Source organism: Cibotium barometz, chromosome 52 (genome assembly GCF_041138505.1).
Source record: "Cibotium barometz isolate CiBa-2024 chromosome 52, ASM4113850v1, whole genome shotgun sequence".
Classification (NCBI taxonomy): Eukaryota; Viridiplantae; Streptophyta; class Polypodiopsida; order Cyatheales; family Cibotiaceae; genus Cibotium; species Cibotium barometz.
Window position 1 is genome coordinate 13,728,533 of NC_141097.1, and position 16,078 is coordinate 13,744,610.

General features: G+C 50.0%; 1 protein-coding gene and 1 pseudogene across 2 annotated transcripts in view; both read left to right on the forward strand.

Moving 5' to 3' along the window:
- LOC147608830 (HEAT repeat-containing protein) overlaps window positions 1–16,078 on the forward strand; it is a 128,459-nt gene that overhangs the window by 25,888 nt on the left and 86,493 nt on the right. The gene's annotated exons all lie outside the window — the stretch shown is intronic.
- LOC147608831 (uncharacterized) lies at window positions 12,093–14,589 on the forward strand (annotated as a pseudogene).

A 16,078-nucleotide genomic window follows, 5' to 3' on the forward strand; every position in this document is an offset into this window, starting at 1 on the left:
ACGGCACTTAAAAATTACTTTGTCAGTACCACCCACTCGCCTATACGGGCAAAGCTTGCATGTCCATGGCTGTGCACCACCTCCATGAGGGGATGGGGTGTGATTGACCTCATCCCACCATGTCCATCCCGTCGTCCTTCTACGGGTAGTTGGAACTTGAAGAGCCACTGCCACGAGGAGGATGCCATGGATGATGGATGCCTCCTTGTCACTTGATAGCTTGAGAGAGAGAGAGAGAGAGAGAGAGAGAGAGAGAGAGAGATTCTATTAACGACTTCCAAAAGACCGAACTCGGCCTATGAGACAAATTGGTGTACCTGTATGGGGTATCCTCTGTCATCCCAACAGAATGAAAAAGTACTGAACTAAAAAGCTGAATCTGGGTGTGCAATAAGTACAATGAGTGGTGAAGGGGATGGAGCTCTACTACTAGGAGAATGCAAAGCTATATGCATGGAGTATACAATCATGATATGCAACCTAGCTTCCTGTATCATACTGGCAGAGTGAGTGAGGCTTGAGCCTTGAAAGTTGAGGGAGAACTTGAGTGTGAGGATGGGTGGGTGTGTGTGTGTGTGTGTGAAGCTTGAGAGAGAGAGTGTGTGAGGGAGAGTGTGTGTCTTGAGAGGCTACAGCTTGCTTGTGTGAGAGCTTGAAACTTGAGACCTTGGCCCTTGAGGCTTGCCGCTTGAGGGAGAGAGAGTGTGCGTGTGTGTGAAGCTAAAGCTTGAAGTGTGAGAGGGAGTGTGTGTGTGTGTCTTCTTATAGGGAGGGAGGCAAGAGAGAGGCCAAGGCCCAAAGCCTCAAAGGCTCAAGGCCTATGGGCCAAGGCTAAAGGCCCATGAAAAGCCCCTCCCAAACGGCCAAAAAAAAGGTCAATAATGTGACCATTGCCCAAACAGTAACCTGCAGGCGTTCCCATGCAGCCGTCCCCCACAACCGTCCCCTCTTGGATCCGTCCCCGGAACGCCGTCCCTTGTGAGGGACGCCCAGCTCGGGATGTCCGTCCGTCCCCGTCCCACAGTGTTCCCAGGACGGCGCCCCCCCGTTCCAAGGGTCCGTCCCCTCCATCCCTTGTGACTATGCTTGTATACCTCATGCACTGACAATAGATGAAAACCAAGTGCTGGGACATAAAGAACACGAGAGGAATGCGTATCCCCCTTGCCGTCGGAAATGATCTCCATCCGGCCCTCACTGTGTATCGGAATTGTGGAATTGTCGCCAATGAAAATGCGACCTGACTGTCGTTTCAAATCCAAAAAGAAGTCACGGGAAGGAGTCATGTGCCTGGAAGCACCACTGTCGAGAATCCACTCCCGAGTATCCTTTGTGGTGAAGCCAACTGCCTCCTCACTCGAAGAAGATGAAGCATCTGAGTCCATCATCTCTAAGTGTGCAAAGGTTGGAGTCTTTGCAGCTGAAGCTGAAGAATTAGCACTCTTCCCAGTTCGCTTAGGACACTTCCTCCAATAGTGGCCTTTCTCGTCACAATCATTGGAGGTCCTCTCGGCCTTCAGTTTCTCTCGGTTTGCATCAGGGGTCTTCTTAGAAGACTTCTCCGATGAAGCCTTCCCTTTGCCCTTGTTGTTATTATTCCGGCCTTTCGACCGTTGGCCAGTTAAGGCCTCCGAACCTCCGCCCTGTGGAGGGTTCGTGAATCTTTCCTCTTGGTCCAAGACCATGGGCACAAGCTCCTCCCATGTGATGGTGTTGAGCCTGCCACTGGTAATCAAAGGAGAGTTAAATGCTGAGTACTGAGAGGGCAAATGCGACAGCAATGTGATGGCCATATCCTCCGATGATATCTCTTTCCTAGCCTGGGGAACTTCCTGCTGAAGAGCCTGCAGCTTGTTGATGTGCTCCCGCATCATCGATGACTTTGCAGGATTCATCACCCTCATCTGTACTTCCAAGGAGATCCTCTTCATGGGCGATACCTTGTTATAGAGAGAAGCCAAATGTTGCCATATACCTCTGGCCAGCGTCATATGCTTGATATGATTGATTACCTTTTTTTTTTTTCGAGAAAAGATCCTGTCATTAGTTAAAAAAACCGCCCACTGGGCTACAAAAAGCCTCTCTTGCTCATAAGAAGGCAGAGCAGAGATCCAATCAAGGCAGCTAGGGAGACTCTCCCTAGGTGCAAAAAGTTATAGAGATCAGTACAAAAAACTGAGAGCTATATCATACAATAGGAGGGGGGAAAAGCCAAACAGGTGGCCTGTAATGCCAGCGGGGGGCTCCCGCGTGTAGTGTATAGAAGGGGCCACTGCGCCAAGTGGTGTGGAAGTCCTGGCGCTGCAAGATCACCGCATCTGAGTCGCCTTGGATGCGGTCATACTGTCCGCGCAGGGTGTGGATCAGCTCCTGCCTAATCCCCCGAACAGTCTCTGCTGGTGGCTCCAGTCTCCCCTCAAAGGCCCTGAAACACCGGGCTCTCTTGGTGAACCAGATGGTGAGGCTGCTGAGGAGCTCCCATCGTAAATCCCTCTCCTGTGTCCAGACGGCGGACGAGAAGTCCGGTGAAGGAACAAGGCGAGGCTGGCCCCTAATGAATCTGATGGCCTGCCTGTCCTGCTCCGTCTCGTATCCCAGAGCAGGCCCTGACGATGTCGACCAAGCAGCGGCACCCCACGTATACATGTCCTCTGGAGAGAGGAACCAAAATGCGCAGCATCCTCAGCCAAATCTGCTGCGCCTATGGACAGTCCCAGAGGCAGTGTCTCTGTGTCTCCAAAGGGTGGCCGCATCGGACACAGGCCGCCGGAAGACCACTGTAGACAAGCCAGGTGCCAACTGCAGAGCCCCTGTGGGCAACCAGCCACTGAAAAGTCGAGATCCTGCGTGCCTGTCGACTAGCCCAGAGCCTGGCCCAAAAATCCTCCAGGAACTCCTGTGAGAGTCCCTATAGCCGCCAATGCTCCGCTGCGGCTGGAGAGACCATCCTCCTCGCAGTCAGAATATGCCTCCCCAACCGAACAGTGTACTGGAAAAAGGTAATCTCTGTGGCCTCGGGGGACGCATAAGGATCATGCCGCTCGTACTTTGCCAGGGTTCCACTGGAGCCGGGCCAAAGGGCGCGCATCATATGCCCAAATGTGCCTATCAGAGTCCGCATCTGCAGGGTTTGGATCAATATGCCACTTCCGGGAAGCGGCGGCCACTACCCATATCCTCTGAAAGATGCACTTTGCAACCAAAGGCGACTCCGCCTCCACTCTCTGAAGTCTGCCCTCATCCTGGATCTCATAGTAGAAGCATCTACCATCCTCAGTGCAAGCTTTGACAGCAATCAGGATCTCCAACTGTGTAAAGGCTCCCATCCATCGTGGGGCCGCTGGCTCGAAAGGTGTGAACCACTCCTCAGTGAGTGCCTCCTGAATGTCATCGCGCATAATCAGCCCCCCTCTGAAGTGACTCAGCCTCTCCACCTGGACCTCCTTTGGGAGACTGCAAAAGGTCTGCCAGTCTCCAAAATTGCGTGCTGGGCCTGTCGCCAATGGTCCCCAGGCTAGACGAGGCCGAGAACCCAGCATATGACCCTGCTCAGTGCATACCGCGGGGCTCCATATGAGCGGCTGTCTGGCCCGCTCCTCATCACAAGTAGGAGGTCTCTGAGAAAGCCCCGGTCTCAGCAGCTCCCAAGCTCGCAGGATGCTCAAGGCAAATCTGTCCTCCCATCCTCTACTGAGGCCTGTCCTCCTCATCTCTATGAAGATCCATCGTATCTTTGGTGCTCAAGTGCCCCCTGCTGGAGGAGCCCTAGCCTGCAGTCGCTGAAAAAGAAGCTCCTTCCAAGGCTCAGCGCCTGGAAGCAGCCCCCGAACAATAAGCTTCCCCAATAAGGCTCTACTCTGATCAACTGGATCTATAGGATTGAGGTTGCCTCTTCGTAGTCATGAGGAGTTTGTTGACTTTGAGTTAGCTCATGACATTGCCCTGTTTTTGGAGGCTTCACATATATGCTTATGTTCCTTCTGGGTAGCACTAGAGGAGTTCTGTTTGGCAGTAGGGGCACTCATTAATTGACACAAATCTGTTGGTTTTTGGGTCAGTGATTCACCGAGAGTTGATTGGGGTGTAGAGCTTGGTTTTACTTGGATGAGTAGAGGATGTACTGCTAGATATTTGGGATGCCAAGTTGGGATTGATATTTCTCCTGCACAGCAGTTTGCTCCGGTACTTATGAGTATTCGGAAGAAGCTTCCTCCATTGGAGCTCCAGGAGATCAGATTTAGCCTCCAGAGCTTTGGTGGCTAATCAGGTTTTGCTTGCCTCAGCTTGGTTTATTGCCTCTTGTTGGTGCTTCTCTCGTGCGTGCATTGGCCAATTGCGGAGATTGATCCGCAATTTTCTCTGGTCGGGCTTGGATGGCACCTCAGATACTCGTGCCAGGGTAGCTTGGCTCACAGTTATTCAGCCCAAAAGAGAGAGGGCCTTGAATATTATCGATCCGGATGTTCAATGCAGGGCGTTACTTTGCAAACTTGTGGTCAGAGGTTTCCTACCAGGCTCTGAGCCTTGGAAGGATTTTTTCTTGTCTCAGATTTCCAGATGTACACCCAGGGTCGGGAGAGACTGGATGCCCAACACACGTTTTTTGTTCACAGAGGCTGATATTAGGACACCATCTTCCCCTCTTATTGGAGCCATTGTCAGAGCATGGAGAAGCATGAGATATTTTTTGCGACAAAGGCTTCCTAGGTCTTTGGATGAGGTTGACCGACAACCTATCATGTGGAACGAGTTCATTAGGGATGAGGCTGGTCGGCCACTTGGTGCACCTCGTTATATGCAATGGTCAGGATGGGAGAGATGCGTATACATAGTTCTTGCTTGGAAGACCTTTAAGAGTCTTCCGGAGGATCGGAGAGTTGCATCCACTCAGCATCTTAGGGCTCTCGCATTCATATTGATAAGATTGATGCAGCTATTCCGCATGAGTGGCTTTCTGGGACCTTTCACGAAGAGTATCATCCGAGTTGGTTGTGTTTTTCTTAATAGAAGTCTCTTTCTTGAAAAAAAAAAAGAAGCTTGGGACAACGTTTGCCCACTTGTTTCAATCTCTGTTTCATGATGCGCAGATAGACAATAGTCACAGGGGACGTGGGGGACGGACGGACCCCTGGGACGGGGGGACGCCGTCCCATAACGCGCGGGAACGGAACCGGACAGGGGACGGCGAGGGGACGTGTGAGCCCACGCTGCAACAAGGGGACGGCGGTTCGTGTGGGACGGAGCTGGACGAGACGGTCAGCGGACCGTTGCGCAGTGTGCCGTTGCGCCCTGTAGCCGTTGGGCCCCTAGCCATTGAGCAGCCCTCCCCACTTGGCCCATGGCTATAAGAAGAGCCCCCATTGGCAAGGCTCAATCAAGGCTCAAGCAACTTGCAAGGCTCCTGGCTCAAGCTCAAGTCTCAACGCTCCTCAACTTTCAAGGCTGAAGTGGAAAGCTCATTGGCAATTTGGCTCAACACTCCTCAACTTTCAAGGCTCAAGACTCAAGTGGGCATTGGCCAACCCGGCAAGGCTCTAGCTCTCCTCAACCCTCAACTTTCAAGGCTCAAGTGGCATTGGGACCTTGGGTAAGTTGTAATTTCAAGTTCACTTGTAGTCTTGTTGCTCTCCTACACTCACCTCTTGCTCTAGCCTCTCCATTGGCAAGCCTCTCCTACATCTCTCTCCTACTCTCGAGTCTCACCTCCATTGCTCAAGGCTCAAGTGACAAGCCTCTCCTACATCTCTCTCCTACACTCACGGTCTCACCTCCTCTTGCTTTAGCCTCTCCTACATCTCTCTCCTACTCTCACCTCCATTGCTCAAGGCTCAAGCCTCTCCTACATCTCTCTCCTACACTCATGGTCTCACCTCCTCTTGCTTTAGCCTCTCCTACCTCTCTCTCCTCAACTCACCTCCATTGCTCAAGCCTCCTTGGCACTTGCCTCCATGGCACTTGCCTCCATGGCATCTTCATCGCGACCATCCCCCGCACCTCGTCCCGGCGGCGCCAATACGAATAGAGGGAGGAGGACCGAAGGTTGGTCTTGGTGGGAAGAGGTCAACTCCGATCATCCCGGAAGTGGAGGAGGCTCTCGCCCATGGTCCTGCAAGCTATGTCCATATAGGCGAACGGGTGGGTTGGATAAAGTGAGAGCTCACCTCTTGCATGAACCCGGTCATGAGGTCCGATTTTGTGATCAGGTCACACCGGAGACGAGGAGGAGGCTTCTTGAACGTGTTGCCGCACATGAGGCCTTGCTTTCAAGGAGGAGAGTGCCGCATGTGGCCGTGGATCCCGCAACACTAGTGAGGCCATTCCAAGCTTCGGCATTCACATCGTTATCCCCATGTGCATCCACTTCATCGGCACCCGCAGGCGCATCATCCGCCCCACAAGAACGGGCCCCAACACCATCCTTCTCCATGCCGACCGCATCCACACACTCACGTCGGCAAAGTACTCTTGAGGGTAGTTGGGACCCCAAGAAGAAGGAAGAGGTGGATACCGCCATATCCCGCTTCTTGACCACATTGCTTTCCATGCTGCCAGGTAATCAAGAATTAAGATGTCTAGCTTAAGATCTATCATTTTACAATGTTCCTCTTACTTTGAACTTTGAAGTTGATCGGTTATTAAATTATTCATTTTCTGTGGATAGATCGGACTACTTCAAGGCCATGGTGAAGAAGATAGGGGAGTATGGTCCAAACTATATGCCCCCATCATCGGAGTCCTTGCGCACCACATTGCTAGAGAAGGAGAAGAGGCTTGTGGAGCAAGCAACAGAAAACACGAAGCGACAATGGGCAAGGAATGGAGTGTCCCTGATAGCCGATGGATGGAGTGATACGCGGAAGAGGTCCATCCATGGCCTTGTCGCATATTCCCGCGGTGAAGTGTACTTCATCGCCTCACATGATGCTTCTGGGACCGGGAAGAGTGCTGATGTGCTAGCAGCAGAGCCAAGTGGGCAGCCAAATAGTGACATTTGTCACAAACCATCAGTTCCTACGCCATGAATTCTCCAAAGAATCTAGCCGTCAGCTCCTCAAATACTTAGATACGAGGTTTGCCTACAACTTCTTGATGCTCCACCGATTGAAAGAGTGTAGTGGTGCATTGAGACAGTTGTTCATTAGTGACAAGTTCACTTCTTCACCATTGGCTTCCACTGAGACAGGAGCTCTATGCAAGGAAAAAGCAGAGAGCCCTGATTTTTGGGAAAAAGTGAAGTGCATTGATGCTATGGTTCAACCTATTGTCCACTTGATGAGGCTTGTGGATGGTATGAAGCCATGCATCGGCAAGGTATATGAGGCTATGGACAGCATGATAGAGAAGCTGAGGGATTTGGAGCCAGATGAGGACAGGTACGAGGAGATCCGTGCCCTATGTGTGCGTAGGTGGAACTCCTAATTCTCTCCTTTGCATGCAGCCTATGTGGTGGATCCTGAGTTTCAGGGTAAAGGGCAAGAAAGTGACGCAGAGGTGAGCAAGCTATAGAGACTTGTCTTGGCTCACCCAAATGTTAGGCGGAAGATCCGTGACCAATTGTCCAGGTATAGGAGCTAACAGGGCTCTTATGGAGACATGGATGCACAGGATGATCGCTTCAAAGTTGGGGCTGCTTTGTGGTGGGAAAATTTTGGTTCGGATGGACCTGAGCTTCAGCATTCTAGCCATCCGCATTCTCAGCCATCTGCATTCTCAGCCAGGCAGGCAGTGGGTTCCTCTTGCCTAGAGCAACTTTGGAGCTCATACAGTCACATTGCATCGAAGAAGAGGAACCGTCTTGGGGTGGAACGGGCAAATGATCTAGTCTTTGTGAGTGCAAACTTGGGAATGCTTTGCAAGAGTGCAACTGCAAAGGCTGATGCATTTACCAAGTGGGAGATGTCTCAAGATGATGAGCAGTTGGAGGAGCAAGTGGAGGACATCTCTATGGAGCCTGCAGGCATTGCAGGGACCCATGATCGTGAGGCCAGCACTTCACATGTCCCTTGAGGCTTTTTGACATATGTACTACTCTAGTGATAGTCTCTTTTTTGTATGCCACTTACGTGGTTAGGGCCTAGGCGTTTGCCCTTGTCTTTTGCTTTAGCCTTTGGCGATTGGGTCCTGGGTGCCCGATCTCCTTTTTTGTAACACCCATTTTTTTGCTAGTATGACTTAATATTGATGCTTTGGAAGTGTAAAGTGACTTTGTTTTAGTATTGTTAAGTTTCTTAAATGAGTGCTTACTTAAAATTGCATATTTTGTATGCCGTTCCTCGATCCCCGTCCCGGTTCCCAGGAATCGTTGTCCCCGTTTCCCGTTGCCCGTTACGTTCCCCGTCCCCGTTCCGCGTCCCATGTTACTATGAGATAGACCCAATCCCCTTCTTTGAAGCAGACATCTTGTCTAGACTTATTTGGTTGTCTGCTATAAGCTTCCTGTGCTTTGGTCAAGTGGTCCTTGACTGACTCAATGATTTCGGAAAATGCTTTTGACGTTTTATTAGCCTCAAGAGATGGAGACACCAATCTCGTCAAAAGAGAAGAGAAACGGCGACCAAAGGCTGCTTCATACGGAGTCTGTTCGACACTAGATGAATGAGTATCGTTCAAGATGGCTTGGACCAATGGAAGATAATGTTCCCATTGGACTGCTGGTCATGGCAATATGACATCAAAGGCCAACTGGTTATAGATTTCTGTCTGGCCGTCTGTCTGTGGATGGAATGCACTAGACAACTGTAACTGAGTTTCAAAGTTTTTGAATAATGCTCTCCAGAAATGCGAGGTAAACTTGGAATCTCTGTCTGATGTAATGGTGCTAGGCAAACCACAAATTGGGTACCAATGTTTGAGAAAAAGATGGGCTCCGTCCTCAGCTGTGGCCGTATGCTTGCATGGGATGAGCATGCAAAACTTACTGAAGCGATCCACAATGGTAAAACATTGAGTGCTATGGGATCCGGTGGATGCTGGTAGAGGCCCTACAAAGTCCATAGATATGTCGATGAAAGGTTCGTCGGGGATAGGCAAAGGTTGAAGTAAGCCAGCCTTCTTTGTATGCGGAACCTTAACTTTTTGACAAATCTTACAGGCTTGAACATGTGAATATACATCACGCCTCATTTTTGGCCAATAAAAGGACCGTTCTAATTTCTGGAGGGTACTGTTGATACCTCTATGTCCTCCAACTAAGGAGTCATGGGCATCAGAGAGAAGAGCTGATCGCTTTTCCTGAATGACACAGAGGCGGTTCTTGAAGAACAACCAACCGTTCTGCACTGAATAATGGCCAGGCTCAGAAGTGAGGGCCAAATTGTACTGAGTACCAAACTCAGGGGAGTCGACATACTGGTCTTTCATGCTATCTAAGTCCTTCCCTGTGATTTCGAGAACGGTGGACTTCTGCACTGCGTGGATGCTAGCCTTTCGACTAAGAGCATCTGCAATTGGGTTATGCTTACCAGGGATGTACTCAATCATTCCTCCAAATTGTTGGAAGAGTTGAGTCCACCTGGCTTGCCGATCACTCCACTGGGCACTTGGCATGGTTTGGAGCCACTTAAGTGCTTGGTGGTCTGTTTTGACTGTGAAGACCTGTCCATAAAGAAAAGGCTTCCAATGTTTGAGCGTTGTGATCACACCCAAAAGCTCTTTGTCATAAACCGAATAATTCTTTTCGGCGACATCCAACTTTCGATTGTAGTAGGCCACAGGTCTATTGTCTTGTTGGAGAACTGCACCAATGGCTACATTGCTGGTATCGGTAATGACCTCAAAAGGTTCATCCCAAGATGCTAACTTCAAAACAGGTGCTTCTAAGGCAGTTTTCTGGAGTGCACGGAATGCATCAAGCACCTTGCCTGTGTGACTGAGACCTTTTGTTTACGAGTCTTCATCCCCTTGAGCAAGTCGGTGAGAGGTGCTGCAAGGTTGGAAAATTGATGAACATGGGTGCTGTAGGCTTGACAAAGACCTACGAAAGAATGAATCTCTTGTGTGGTCCGAGGGATGTCCCAATCCAAGATCTCTTGAACCTTTGAGGGGCCCAATCGAATCCCATCGGAACCGATGATATAGCCCAAGTATTGAACCTCTTTAACGTCGAAGATAGACTTTTTGGCGTTTATGTAGAGCCCATTATCTCGCAAAAGTTGCAAGACTTTCTCCACATTTTTCTCATGCTGCTTTGCAATGGCTGAGAATACAAGTATGTCATCAAGAAAGATGAAGACACACTTACCAATAAGGACTGTGAAAATCCTGGACATCATTTTATTGAAGGTTGTTGGTGCATTTGTAAGCCCAAAAGGCATGACTACGAACTCGTAGTGACCACGCTCTGTCCGGAAAGCTGTTTTTGGAATGTCAGCTTCAAAAATGTGGACCTGATGGTAACCACTCTTGAGGTTGATCTTAGTGAAAAATTTTGCACCGTCTAAACGCTCCAAAATGTACTCAATCCTTGGCATAGGAAACTTATTCTTAATGGTGAGTTTATTCAATGCCTTGTAGTCTACACAAAGGCGTGCATACTTGTTCTTCTTTTGGACAAATAGGAGGGGTGTAGCTAATGATGAGGAAGAAGGCCGAACGAATCCGGCTCGAAGGAGCTCAGCTAACTGTCTTTCTGGCTCGCCCTCTAAAGTCTTAGAAAGATAATAAAGAAACCTGCTAGAAGGTTCTGATCCTTTGGACCAAATCGATATGACGGTCCTTTGGACGTGATGGAGGGAGACTGGGCAGAAGATCGTCCCTAAGCATAATGTCATGATGTCTGGACAAGAGGTCTGCTAACTGTGGGACTGAAGATGAGGTAGGTGCTACTGATGAGGTAGAGGCTGTCTAAGCACGAACATAAAGTAGTGCTCCTTCCGCTCCCTTGCGGATAGCTCGTCGGGCATGGAGGTGCGAAATCAATGGGATTCCGCTCAGGAAAACCTTTACAGATAGTAAAAGTGTCCTGTCCCCAATCGGAAATAAGCTCATATTGACGAAACCACTGGATTCCTAAGATCATGTCACACCCCAAAAGAGGCGAGACAATGAAATCTCTTTGGAATGAGGGCTTCTGAACTTCAAAGGCAAACTGCGGTGCCTTCTGAGATATGTGGGTGCGGAGACTAGGGGTAAACCCGTCCACATCCAAATGATATGGTACTAATGTGCAGCTCATCTTGTTAGCCAACTGGGAAGAGATGGCGTCTTCAGAATTGCCCATGTCAAACAGGACTACAAACTGCCGACCCTTGGCAGAGCCATAAACTCGGATGAGGCTTTTCTGTGCAGCATCGCTCTCACCCTCCTGCTTAGCATCAAATACCATGGATGGCATAGGATGCATAGAAGGTAAAAGCTGAACTACGTTTGTGGTAGTAGGTGGGGCTGGAGGAGCTGGAGATGCTGTGGCAACTGTGGTAGAAGGTGCTTTGGAGGCTTGCTCCGCTTGCCATTTGTGGCAATCCTTCTTACCATGCCCTATGATATGATAAAAAAAGCATCGGTTTTCTGATTGGTATTTCCTTTGCTCCTCTGGAGGAAGATAATCTCCAATGATGCCTACTTTAGCCTTTTCCTCAAGGGTTTTCTTAGGCTTGGATTCTTTATCCTTCTTACCCCCTGAACTAGAGCTATTACTGTCATTACCTTTCCCTGGCTGCGCAGCAGATTGCTGTTGCTGGGGTTTGGTACTGGACTGTGATGCAGAGTCACACGGGGACGCGGGGACGGGCTGTAGGGACGCGGGACGCGGAGACGGGGACGGCCGGGGACGGGTGGGACGTGCAGGGGACGCCGTGCAACACGGGGACGCCTGAGGGCGTCCCGGGGACGCGTTCCCGAAACGCGGGACGGGCAGGGGACGCGGTGAGGGGACGTCTCCAACGGCCAGAAACGGGCAGAAAACGGGCAGAAACGGGCAGAAACGGGCAGAATTCCAGCTATAAAAAAAGGCACACTCTCTATTGCACCCACACTCGTTTCTCAAGCCTCATTGCTCAAGCTTCCAGATCCAAACTTCAAAGTTCCAAGTTGTGCCAAGTTCCAACTTCCAAGCCATCTCTCTCTCTCTCTCTCTCTCTCTCTCTCTCTCTCTCTCTCCAAGCCATCTCTCTCTCTCTCCAACTTCCAAGCCATCTCTCTCTCTCTCTCTCTCTTGCACCCTTCTTCCCTCTCTCTCACACTATTCATCATTCATGGCATCTCAAGGTGAAGGCGCCGCCGCCACATCTTCCGTTGCGGGCTCTTCACGAAGGAGGCCGGCGGTGCACACATGGTCATGGTGGGATGAGGTCCACTACGCTAGTCGTGGAGTGGGCGGTGGTTCAAGGGCATGGAATTGCAAGCTTTGTTCCTACAAGAGAAGTGGCGGCGCCAACAAAGTGCGAGCTCACTTTTTGCACGAGGCCGGTCATCAAGTGCAATTTTGCGCACGCGTTACTCCTGAGAAGCGAGCGGAGCTTCTTGAGAAGCTCAAGGTTTATGAGGTGGCCGAGGCGGCAAAGAGAGGGCGACATGTTGCCGTTGATCCTCATGATGTGGTGAGAGCACGAGAGCAACTGACGCGAATGGAGGTGGAGAGGAACCCAAATCTTGCTTCAAGCTCTCAACCATTCAAGTCCACTCCATCCACATCGGGTGCCTCCATTCCCATCCGCCGTCAATCCACTCTTAACGAGAATTGGAACCCAAAATTGGAGGATGAGGTGGATAGGTTGGTGGCTAGGTTCTTCTACCACGACCACATTGCGTTTCAAGCGGCACGGTGAGAGTCGAGACTCAATTCTCTTCACTCTTTTTTTTTTTAATGTCTCATGCTTCAAAGCATTTGTCATATTGCCAAAAAAAGCTAACATGCTACATGGTTTTCCTTACTTGAAATAGGTCTCCTTACTTCCGTGAGATGGCCACAAAGATCGGGGAATATGGCCCCTCTTATGTGCCACCTTCATCGGAAAAGATTCGCACCACTTTGCTTGATAGGGAGAAGTTGGCCGTTGAGCAGGCGGCGGCGGATACAAAGGCAACATGGGAGACTAACGGAGTCTCTCTCATTGTAGACGGATGGAGTGACACGCGCAAGCGCTCCATCCATGGAGTGGTGGCCTACTCAAGGGGCAGAGTGTACTTCATCGAGTCACATGATGCGAGTGGCACTGGGAAGGCCGTGGATGTGCTTGCCGCGGAATGGGCGTCCACGATCGAGGTCATTGGGCCGGAGCTTGTGGTCGGCATGGTGGCGGATGGAGAGGCGTCAAATAGAGCAGCCGGGAGCATTATTGAGTCAATGCATCCATCCATCACAGTTTCTTTTTGCATGGCCCATTGTCTCAACAACCTCCTCAAAGACATAGGTGCCTTGCCATGGATTGCACCCACCATTGAGGAGGCTAACCAGCTTGTATCCTTTGTCCTCAACCACCAAAGGCTGCGACATGAGTTCTCTAAAAGGAGCACTCTTTCCCTCCTCAAGTATTCTGAGACAAGGTTTGCATACAACTTCCTCATGCTAGGCCGCTTGTCTACATGTGGCGGAGCCCTAAGAGGGCTTTTCCTTAGTGATGAATTTTCTGCCATGCCGCAGTCAAAATCGGCAACAGGGAGAACGTGCCGAGATCGCGCCGATGATGCCGCTTGGTGGGAGAAGGTGAAGACACTTGATGCCTTGGTCAAGCCTATTGTTCACCTTCTACGAGTCATTGACGGCCGTGAACCATGTATCGGCAAGGTCTATGAGGCCATGGATCGCATGATCGAGTCACTCCAGCAGCTTGTGCCAGACAGGGCCGAGTTTGAGGAGATCCACTCATTATGTGAGTCCAGGTGGAACTCCTACTACTCCCCTCTTCATGCGGCTGCCTTTGTGGTTGATCCAGAGTTCCAGGGCAGAAAGAAGAGGCCGACAAGGAAGTAAGCAGGGGATGGCGGATCATTTTGGAGCGCTTAGAGCCCGACCCTACCATCAGGCGGAAGATCAGAGACCAGCTATCTCTGTACAGGACGCGGCAGGGATCTTTTGGATGTTTAGATGCACAGCTTGACCGCCTCAAGATTGGGTCTCCTCTTTGGTGGGAGGATTACGGATCAGATGGGCCGGAGTTGCAGCGCTTGGCTATTCGCATCCTTAGCCAGGCTGTGAGCTCTAGTTGCTTGGAGCAACTTTGGAGCGTTTATAGTCACATTGCCTCTAAGAAGAGGAACCGCCTTGAAGTGCAAAGGGCAAGTGATTTGGTTTTTGTGAGCGCTAACTTGCGCATGCTATGTGCGACAGCAACAGGGAAGGCGGATCCCTTCACCGAATGGGAGATGGCACAGCAGGATCCTGCAGCTCAGGAGCATCTTGAGGAGGTAGAGGAGGAGCTACAGCCTGAGGGGGAGGAGGAGGCTTCAAATGGCATCGACGACTTCGACTTCCAAGCCTCCCGTCAGGCTAGCACTTCAGGAGCTTGAGGCTTGACTCTTGAGCCTTGAGCCATCTCACCTTTTTTGTGCCCACTGCCAATGGCCATGATCTATTGTGATCTATCTAGTATCCCTATTTTGTACCCACTCTTTTTTGTAACCCTCACTGCCCATGAGGCATGTACTTATCTCTTTGTATCTATCAGACTATCAATCACATAATCAGTGTGCCATCGATGTTTTATTAGCGCATTTTGCTCAAAATGACTCTTGTTTTTTTGTCTATTCGGTGTAAAATTTTGTTCAAAGTGTGTCTCTATATGTATGTCATGCATACAACTCCTAAATTGCTTTTAAAAAAGAGGTTTTTTTTTTGCCGTTCCCGACCCCGTCCCCGGGACGGCACTTCCCCGTCCCCGTCCCCGTCCCCCGTCCCCATGTGACTCTGCTGTGATGACTGCGTGGGCTTGCCTCTATTCATCTTCATTTCTTCATTTTGAGAAAGAGTCAAAGTCCGGTCATATGTATTGGGTTCAAAGTTGCGAAGTGTGAACAGGATATTGGGATCTAATCCACGAATGAATTGATCCATCTTGGCTTGCTCAGATAGCCCTAACTGTTGTGCTAAAGTGATAACCTTTCCGGAAAACTGAAGCACTGGAGACCTGTTTTGTTTGAGTCCATAGAACTCATTTGCCAAGCCGGTCATATACTGGGGCGGGAGAAATCTGGTCTTTAGGTCATGAACAAATGCATCCTAGCTAAAAGCTGTGATACCTGTGGTCTAGTTTGTATGAAGACTAGACCAATGCTGCCACCGAGTGACTGCCTCACCTATAAGGTGGGGAGCCGCTACATAGACTCTATCTTGAGGATTTGTGATCCCTAACTAATGGAAAGTGAGCAGTAAATTGATGAATAAACTGATTAACTGCTAAATGATCACACTTACCATCATACATACTAAAATTCGGTTGACTTCGAATGACGGTAGTCGATGTTGCGGGTTGCTGGTTGTTGGTACCTGAGGCTAGGGAAACTGAAGAGAGGTGCTGGTATCTAAGATGCATGGTTTGCTTTTTCCTTTGGTGCTCGAGTAACATACGTTCTCGATCGAGCTTGACGCCGATCTTCTTCGATCTTGGGTTGGGCTTCGTCATAGTCCCGTCTATCTGCTTTTTCTTGTTGCTTTCTTGCTTCAGCTTCAGCTTTTTCTTGATACTTTCTTGCTTTAGCTTCTGCTTTTTCTTCTCTCCGTCTAGCGTCGTCTTCTCTTCTTTGTTGTTCCATCTGAAAGAAGAGGGAGATGTAGTCGGGGGTTGCTGGAGGCGGAGGAGGACGTGCTGTTGTTGCCTCCAAGAGTTGGAGGCGCTCCATGAGAAGCTGGTTTTGAGCTTTGAGTAGAGCTATGGTGTCTGCTGTAGTTGGAAGACCAAGGTCTCCTTCGGAGGAGAAGTCTTCCGGCTGATGAGTACGCTCCTCTGTAGACATGATGCTGAAGTCGGTGGTTGTGCCGGAATGCAATCTGACGATCCAAGGATGCCCTCATGCTAGGATACGGTGTGTGTGGACAAGCTGAATCTGATACCAATGTAACATGCAGTGGAAGTATTCGTAATTTGAGGATCCTATCACACAAATGCCCACACCGTCTTCTGTATCCTGAGTTTCGCGAGTTTAG